The following is a 9418-nucleotide window of genomic DNA, read 5'->3' as shown; positions in this document are numbered from 1 at the left end:
TCAAGTTCATGTCCATTGATTCAGTGATGCTATCTAACCATTTCATCTTCTGCTGCCCTCTTCTGCTTTTGCCTTCAATCTTTCCCAGCATCATGGTATTCTCCAGTGAGGCAGCTCTTCGCATCAGGTGGCTGGAGTATTGGTGGCCGGAGTATTGGAGCTTCAGCTTTAGCATCAGCCCTTTCAGTGAATATTTGGGATTTTTTTTTAATGAGAATAATAAGAAGAAAACATTCTTTTTATTTTGGAATAGTTTTAGATTTAAAAGTTGTAAAAAGTATAGAAAACACGTGTATACCCATCAGCCAATTTCAGTTTACCCTAGAGTTAACTAGAAAAAAGTAACTTTGCTGTATTATTATTATTAACTGTACTCGACTTTATTTGGATTTCACCAGGTTTTCGACTAATATGTTTTTCTGTCCCAAGACCCAATCCAACTTAACATATGGCATCTAGGTGCCATTTTTCCTCTGCTCTACGAGATCTTTTTGATCTTCCCTAATTTTTCATGACATTGACAGCTTTTAGGAGTACTGATCAGATACCTTATAGACTGTCCCTCAGTTTCAGCTTGGATGGCTTACAGGGCTTGGAAAGAATGCCACAGAGGTGAGGGGACTTTCTCACCCCACAGCACAGGATACAGGCTATTCTCGTGTCTTCACTAGTGGTGTTAAATCTGATCTCTTGGTGAAAGGTGTCTGCCAGTTTTCTCCACTGTAAAGTTTCTATTTTTTCTTCTCCACACTCTAGTTTTTGGAAGCAAGTTATAGAATCCAGCCCAGAATCAAAAGAAAAGCTAGGCTTTACCTCCTGGAGAGGGGACTATCAACATATACATTATTTGGAATTCTTCTATAGAAATAGTAGTCTATTCCTCCCCATTTATGTGTTGCTTTCATCATTTATTTATAGCAGTATGGACTTGTCTACATTTATTTAACACTTTGGCTTATAATTCAATATTTTGTTCCTCAAAATATTCCAACTTTGGCCACTGGTAATTATTTTCATTTCAGTCCTGTGTCCCTTTGACATGCCTCCATCCTTTTAGTTTTTGAGAAACCTCTCACTTCCTAGTACTGTGTTTGTTTGCTTTTGGGGGAGGTTATTTATTTATTTTTTTTGGAGAAGCAATTATGGTCCTCTGGGTTTTTTCCCTTCTTTTTTGTCTCAAAGGATTCTAAAATTTGCCTTTAACTTCCCCCTTTATCAGCCTTTTTGCCTTCTTCACCCAGGGGGCATGCTTTCGAAAGACTGCCACTTCATATCATGCATAATTTTAAGACCCTCTCTATGGCCAGTGCTCTAATCTAACAGGACACATTTTACCATTTTTTTATCTCAAGCGAACTTTCTCTCTCAGAGGCTGCTTTCAAGCAGTTTCACTGCACCTGTATCTCTCTACTTCTCTCTCCCACTCCGGTTTTCTGCCCTGACTGTGGCTGCCCTTACTTGCCCCAAACTTGTACCAGAAGCATAAGCAATCACTCACTGAGATTTGGTGCTTTTTCATTTTTTATTAACAGTTAATTTGAAATTCAGTATCTTTTACCCTTTACTTATACTGAAAGCATGGTATGATGTGCTCTGGTTGTTCTATACTGGTTATACTGGTTTGGGGAGGGTATTGGGATACAGATGTAAGCACTTGCCATCATCCTAATTTACCCTCAAGAATGATGTGGGATGCTGATGCCTGCACCAGTGTAAAGAAGTTTCATTTATTCCTGGTTTCTTAGGGTTTTTCTTTAAAGTCAGTGTTTATTCTTACCAAATGCTTTTCCACATTTAGTGAGTTGATAAGTAAGATAATCAATTGACATGTCTTCATAAGTTCTTTAAAATAGTGATTATATCAATGGATTTTTTTAAAAAAGTAGATCCTTCTTCCATTATAGTAATATGTTGATCATACTATATCCCCTGCTAAATTACATTTGCAAAGAATTCATTTCATTTTTTGGACCCATGCAAAACAAAATATTAACTTCCTCAAATAAGTTGAGTATCATGCTGTATTTTCCTCTATTCTAGAACATGAGGACTAGCTCACCCTTGAAATTTTGAAAGACTACTCATTAAGTTTCCTTAGCCTTAAGAAGATATTTTACAGTTTAGATGTTTTCTATGGTTTTAGACTTTAAGTTTCCTGCTTAAAACCTACTTTTCTACTTTTTATCCAATTTTAATATTTCATATTTTTTAAATGTTAATTTATTTTATGTTCAAATATGTAGGTAATATTTATACATATTTATGCTGTTTTAATTTTTGTTATATCTATAATGATGTCCCCTTCACATTCTTATTGTTGTTATACTAATGTCTTCTGTTTTCTAGATTTTAAAAAAAAAAAACTAATGAAAGAAACTGTTGCTACTGATCTATTTTCATGAGATTGTTTTTGCGTTTGTTTTCTATTTCGTCTTTGTCTTCTATTTGTGTCCTTATCTTGTTAGTCTTTGTAGTTTTCCCTAATTTGTCCTTTTTCTAACTTCTTACACTGAACACTCAGTTCCATTAATTTCTATTTTTCTTATTTGCTAATGCATTCATCTAAAGCTGCATATTTTTTTCTAGCATTTGACCATATGTCAAAGCACAAATTTTTATAAGTACTGCTTTTAGTGTTGTTCGTTTTAAACTACTTTATCATTTTATTCTTATAATTTCAATAAGCCAAAATTATTTGAAAGAGTTTTTGTAAAGATTTTTTGAGGTAGGAACTAATTTTTGTTGAGAATGTCTACTTGAATTGTGAAATAGACAGTGAATACAGAGTGTGTGATTTTTTTTTCCCCCTTTTTACATCAGTCTGGGTTTCTTTCATGGCCTAACACATGATCTGTTTGATAACGTTTTACAGAAAGATATATATACATGTGCTGGTCACCAAAACTGTTTCCTTTTCTTTCTATACATATTACATTTCCCAGACTCCCATCCGGGCAGATATGGCCGAAGAATGAGAGGAGACGTAAACTGTCCACTTCCAAGTCTTTTCCACTTTTGATCCATGGGCTTCTTTTTTCTTAAGACTTCAGCTGATAAACACAATGACCTTACAAGTCAAAAGGACAAAACCACAAGAAAGGAGTCACACCTACATCACGTCTTAGAGGAGAGCCATCAGTTCATCATAAACACTCGCATTAAATTTTACATGAAAAATAAATAAACTTCTGTTATGTGAAACCATTGAGAGTTTGGGGTTCATCTGTTATGGCAGCTAGTATTACCTATACACTGACTAAAAAGGCCTCTTTATTTCTAAGGATTGAGGTTGGAGTTGGCTAGAGCATTATCAGTTTGATATTGCTAAGGATTGAGGTTGGCTAGAGCATTATCAGTTTGATCGAATCTCCCAATTTCTTCCGCCTTTGAGTCTTTATATTTGCAACCTGTTAGTTTCCTCCTCGTCATCTGATGTGTACTACTGCTTGTCAGTCTCTTCTGATGCATTACGTCTAACACTTGGTCCTCAGGAATTCATCCCCTAAAGGTGAAGGATATTCTATGCTTTATACTAATCCATATCCAATATCCAGTTCACTGCCTCATATCTAGCAGATGTTAAACATTTCCTTAATGGATGGATAAAGGGAGAATGCCTGCTAGACGAAGTCCTTTATGAAAGAAATCTGTGTTACTTCTCGGGGGCTCCTAGGAAGCCCAATCTATACATTTGTCTTTAAGGGTATGCAAGAATAACCAACTCTTAGAGGCTTAGGGGATGTCTATAGTGGGAAAAGAAAGAATCCCAAGCAGATTGTTAAAGTGGTCATTTAAATGCACAGTGAATTTTCACCACTTTGAATATCTGCCTTTGCCACATTTCTTCCCCACAGAAAAGGTTGGAGACATAGACAAGAGAGCCATCTTTTCCAAATCTTAATTTTCAAAAATAGAACAGAGACTAAGCACCAGAGACCATGTGCAAATATGCCACCTACTCCCCCAAAATTAAGTGAAGCAAGACTAGCCTTCAAGTACTTAAGCTACCAATCCACAGATACCAAAGGCCTCTGCCATATGGTCTTTCCACCGTCTCCCTTCTACTGTAATGACAACTATACCACAGGCAAATCTACACTTCACTATCCTATCTTTCTGTCTTCGTGCCTTGCTCCTGCTTTTCCCTCAATCTGAAATGTTCCCCCCACCCCCATCCATTCTACTTCTGCCTTCTGACTACCTATCTGTCCTTCAAGGTCAAGGATGCTACCTCCTCTAGAATTCCTTCTCCAATTCTCCTAGCTTGAAACGCACCTCCCTCTTTTCCACTTTCTCAGATCAGTTACTTTATTATTTGGTTCAGATATGGAGTTGTCTATGCAAAGAGATCAGTATTTAATATGTGACAGTGTGGATGATATTAAAATTGGGGTCCTGTGTTACATAGTTCACAGGTTCCAAAAATGATATTGAAGTTTTGCACCTCAATATACATATTTAAAAATATGTATAATGGTCATAAACATGTTACACAGAAACAAAAATTGAAATCTCATCTAATTTAGAAAAAAAAATTCTAACCACATGTTTGAAGAAAATTTTTGAAAACTTGGTACAGGATAGAAAAAGATAACAAACAGCTAAAGATCAAATAAGAAGCACGTGAAAGGGGGATCAGCAGTAGCCTTTAAGGGAGATTTCCAGGCTTAGGGTGGAAAAATAAGCAGATACCAATACAGTTGAAAGAAGGTCTAAATTAAAAGCAGAGAACCATGTAAGGAAAGAGTGAGAGATGGGAGCTGTCAGCACTATTACAGAGAAGGATGAATTCTTGGTATTAAGCCCAGGTGTGAGGAGCTGAGAGGAGCTAACTAATTCTTCCAGAATTGGAGTTGCATTTGGAGATGCTATACAACTGGATCTTTTAGATACACTTAGATCAAAATTGACATATACACCCTGAAGTGAAAGTCACTCAGTTGTGTCTGACTCTTTGCAACCCCTGCATTATACAGTCCATGGAATTCTCTAGGCCAGAATACTGGAGTGGGTAGCCTTTCCCTTCTCCAGGGAATCTTCCCAAACCAGGGATCGAACACAGGTCTCCCACATTGCAGACAGATTCCTTACCAGCTGAGCCAGAAGGGAAGCCCAAGAATACTGGAGTGGGTAGCCTATCCCTTCAGGGGATCTTTCTGACCCAGGACTCAAACCAGGGTCTCCTGCTTTGCAGTGGATTCTTTACCAACTGAGCTATCAAAGTATATAAAATGGATAACTTTTTGTAAAAAAAAAAAAAAAAAATGCATAAGGACCTACTGCATAGAAAAGAGAACTCTACTCAATAATCTATAATGACCTTTATGGGAAAAGAATCTAAAAAAGAGTGAATATATGTATCTATAACTGATTCACATTGTTGTATATCAGAAACTAACACAACATTGTAAATCAACTCTACTCCAATAAAAATTGGAATAAGTAAAAAGACAGAAAATAGATCAGTCAAATAAAAAGTTTTTCTACTGTATTAAAAATCAAGATTATAAAGGTTTACCTCTCAAACACTAGAAAGAAGGGACAGGGGAGCATAATGTTGTTCTTTTAAAAAAAAAAACAAAAAACTTTTTCTTTTGTGTTGGGGTATAGCCAACAAACTGTGGAAAATTCTGAAAGAGATGGGACTACCAGGCCACCTGACCTGCCTCTTGATAAATCTGTATGCAGGTCAGGAAGCAACAGTTAGAACTGGACATGGAACAACAGACTGGCTCCAAATAGGGAAAGGAGTACGTCAAGGCTGTATATTGTCACCCCGCTTATTTAACTTATATGCTGAGTACATCATGAGAAACACTGGGCTGGAGGAAGAACAAGCTGGAATCAAGATTGCCAGGAGAAATATCAATAACCTCAGATATGCAGATGACACCACCCTTATGGCAGAAAGTGAAGAGGAACTAAAGAGCCTCTTGATGAAAGTGAAAGAGGAGAGTGAAAATGTCGGCTTAAAACTCAACATTCAGAAAACTAAGATGATGGCATCCGGTCCCATCACTTCATGGTAAATAGACGGGGAAACAATGGAAATAGTGACAGACTTTATTTTTGTTGGCTCCAAAATCACTGCAGATGGTGATAGCAGCCACGAAATTAGAAGATACTTGCTCTTTGGAAGGAAAGTTATAACCTCCCCAGACAGCATATTGAAAAGCAGAAACATTACTTTGCCAACCAAGGTCCATCTAGTCAAGGCTATGGTTTTTTCAGTAGTCATGTATGGATGTGAGAGTTGGACTATAAAGAAAGCTGAGCACTGAAGAATTTACGCTTTTGAACTGTGGTGTTGGAGAAGACTCTTGAGAGTCCCTTGGACTGCAAGGAGATCCAACCTGTCCATTCTAAAGGAGGTCAATCCTGGGTGTTCATTAGAAGGACTGATGCTAAAGCTGAAACTCCAATACTTTGGCCACCTCATGTGACTAGTTGACTCACTGGAAAAGAGTCTGATGCTGGGAGGGACTAGGGGCGGGAGAGGATGGGGACGACAGAGAATGAGATGGCTGGATGGCATCACTGACTCGATGGACATGAGTTTGAGTGAACTCTGGGAGTTGGTGATGGACAGGGAGGCCTGGCGTGCTGCAGTCCATGGGGTCACAAACAGTCAGACACAACTGAGCAACTGAACTGAACTGAACTGATAGCCAATTAACAATGTTGTGATAGTTTCAGGTGAACAGCAAGTGACTCTGCCACACATAAACATGTATCCATTCTCCCCCAAACTCCCCTCCCATCCAGGCTACCACATAACACAGAACATAGTTCCATGTTCCATACATTGGTTGTCCATTTTAAATATAATAGTGTGTACATGTCCATCCCAGATTCCCTAACTATCCTTCTCCCGGCAACCATAAGTTCATCCTCTAAGTCTGTGAATCTCTTTCTGTTTTGTAAATAAATTTGTTTGCATCATTTCTTTTTAGGTTCCACATATAAGGGATGTCATACAATATTTCTCCTTCTCTGATTTACTTCACTCAGTGTGAAAATCTCTAGGTCCATCCATGTTGCTGCAAATGGCATGATTTCAATTCTTTCTTAAAGTGTGAACAAAGGACCCCTGAGACACATCACTACCTCTTTTCTTACATTGTCCGCAAGGCCACAATTGAATAGTCTCACCTAACCATCTGGGCAAAATCAGTCTAACTTGAATCAGGATGATAAAGCTATCTTAATTAGAGTTGTTTGTGTGTCTGCTCTGCTTTGAGAAATTGTCTTTTCTGTTGCTCTGTCCATCACAGTGCATACATAGCTATGTCACTTAATGCATAGTCAGTTAATGTTGCTCTTTGCATCTTCAGATATTTCCAACATGACTTCTGCAATCACCTTAGCAACTCCCGAAAGACTTAAATTGCAGAGATATTAAATTTTAACTCTGGAAGTAACAGTAGACATGTTCAAGGTCTGGGAAGACAAAAAGTGATTTTGTCATTATTTCCAAGTGTGATTGACTGCTCCTGACTGCTTGGAGTCCTGCTTTGAGAAGAACTCTAAGGTCATTTCCGGGGGCGGGGGGGGGGGGAAGTCCTACAATTCATTAGGGATACCTGCTAGGGAAATATTAGCTTGCAAGCTACTGGCCATCACCTTTATCTAGAACAATACCTCACTCTACAAATACAAGAAATGAGTTTTAGAAAACAAGCAATTTGCTCAAAGTCCAGGAGCTACTTAGTGTCAAAGCCAAGACAAGGTCTCCCATATCAGTACTGTACTTATTTCATTATACAAGACTGGGGCTAAGTTTTTTGATTGGAGGTTTTTCCCCACCATGGACAATTCTATTTTCCGGTAGCACTTACTTAAACTCCATTTAACTTTCAAAAAAGGTAGCTGAAGAGACAGTAATAATAAAACCTTCAAAAACCTGACTTAAATAATGATTTGGGCATATTTTTATGCCCACATCCCTAAAAACAAAGCAACTTATTTTATTTTTTTTTATCAATAATTACTTATTTTTTTCTTTTTTTTTTCTTGGAGGCTAATTATTTTACAATATTATATTGGTTGGTTTTGCGATACATTGACATGAATCCACCCCGGGTGCACATGAGTTCCCCCTCCTGAACCCCCCACCCAGCTCCCTCCTCCCTTTATCCTCCTTCTGGGTCATCCCCGCACACCAGCCCCAAGCATCCTGTAACATGCATCGACCCTGAAATGGTGATTCATTTCACATATGACAACATACATGATTCAATGCCATTGTCCCAAATCATCCCACCCTCACCCTCTCCCACAGAGTTCCAAAGACTGTTCTATACATCTGTGTCTCTTTTGCTGTCTCGTATACAGGGTTATCATTTGCATCTTTCTAAATTCCATATATATGCGTTAGTATACCGTATTGGTGTTTTTCTTTCTGGCTTACTTCACTCTGTATAATAGGCTCTAGTTTCATCCACCTCATTAGAACTGATTTAAATGCATTCTTTTTAATAGCTGAGTAATACTCCATTGTTTATATGTACCAAAGATTTCTTATCCATTCGTCTGCAGATGGACATCTAGGTTGCTTCCATGTCCTGGCCAATATCACTGATGAACATAGATGCAAAAATCCTTAACAAAATTCTAGCAATCAGAATCCAACAACACATTAAGAAGATCATATATCATGACCAAGTGGGCTTTATCCCAGGAATGCAAGGATTCTTCAATATCTGCAAATCAATCAACGTAATACACCACATTAACAAACTGAAAAATAAAAATGATATGATTATCTCAATAGATGCAGAGAAAGCCTTCGACAAAATTCAACATCCGTTTATGATAAAAACCCTCCAGAAAGTGGAAATAGAAGGGACATACCTCAACATAATAAAAGCTATATATGACAAACTCACAGCAAACATTATCCTCAATGGTGAGAAACTGAAAGCGTTTCCCCTAAAGTCAGGAACAAGACAAGGGTGCCCACTCTCACCACTACTATTCAACATAGTTCTGGAAGTTCTGGCTACAACAATCAGAGCAGAAAAAGACATAAAAGGAATACAAATTGGAAAAGAAGTAAAACTTTCACTGTTCGCTGATGACATGATCCTCTACACAGAAAATCCTAAAGACTCTACCAGAAAACCACTAGAGCTAATCAATGAATAGAGTAAAGTTGCAGGATATAAAATCAACACACAGAAATCCCTTGCATTCCTATACACTAATAATGAGAAAATAGAAAGAGAAATTAAGGAAACTATTCTATTCACTGTTGCAACGAAAAGAAATAAATACTTAGGAATATATCTACCTAAGGAAACAAAAGACTTGTACACAGAAAACTATAAAACACTAGTGAAAGTAATCAAAGAGGACACTAATAGATGGAGAAATATACCATGTTCGTGCATTGGAAGAATAAATATTGTAAAAATGA

The sequence above is a fragment of the Moschus berezovskii genome, chromosome 9 (assembly GCF_049115385.1).
Source record: "Moschus berezovskii isolate FMDL1 chromosome 9, NW_MosBer_1.0, whole genome shotgun sequence".
NCBI classification, from domain to species: Eukaryota; Metazoa; Chordata; class Mammalia; order Artiodactyla; family Moschidae; genus Moschus; species Moschus berezovskii.
The sequence above is the reverse complement of the archived record's forward strand: the minus strand, read 5'-3'. Positions refer to the sequence as shown.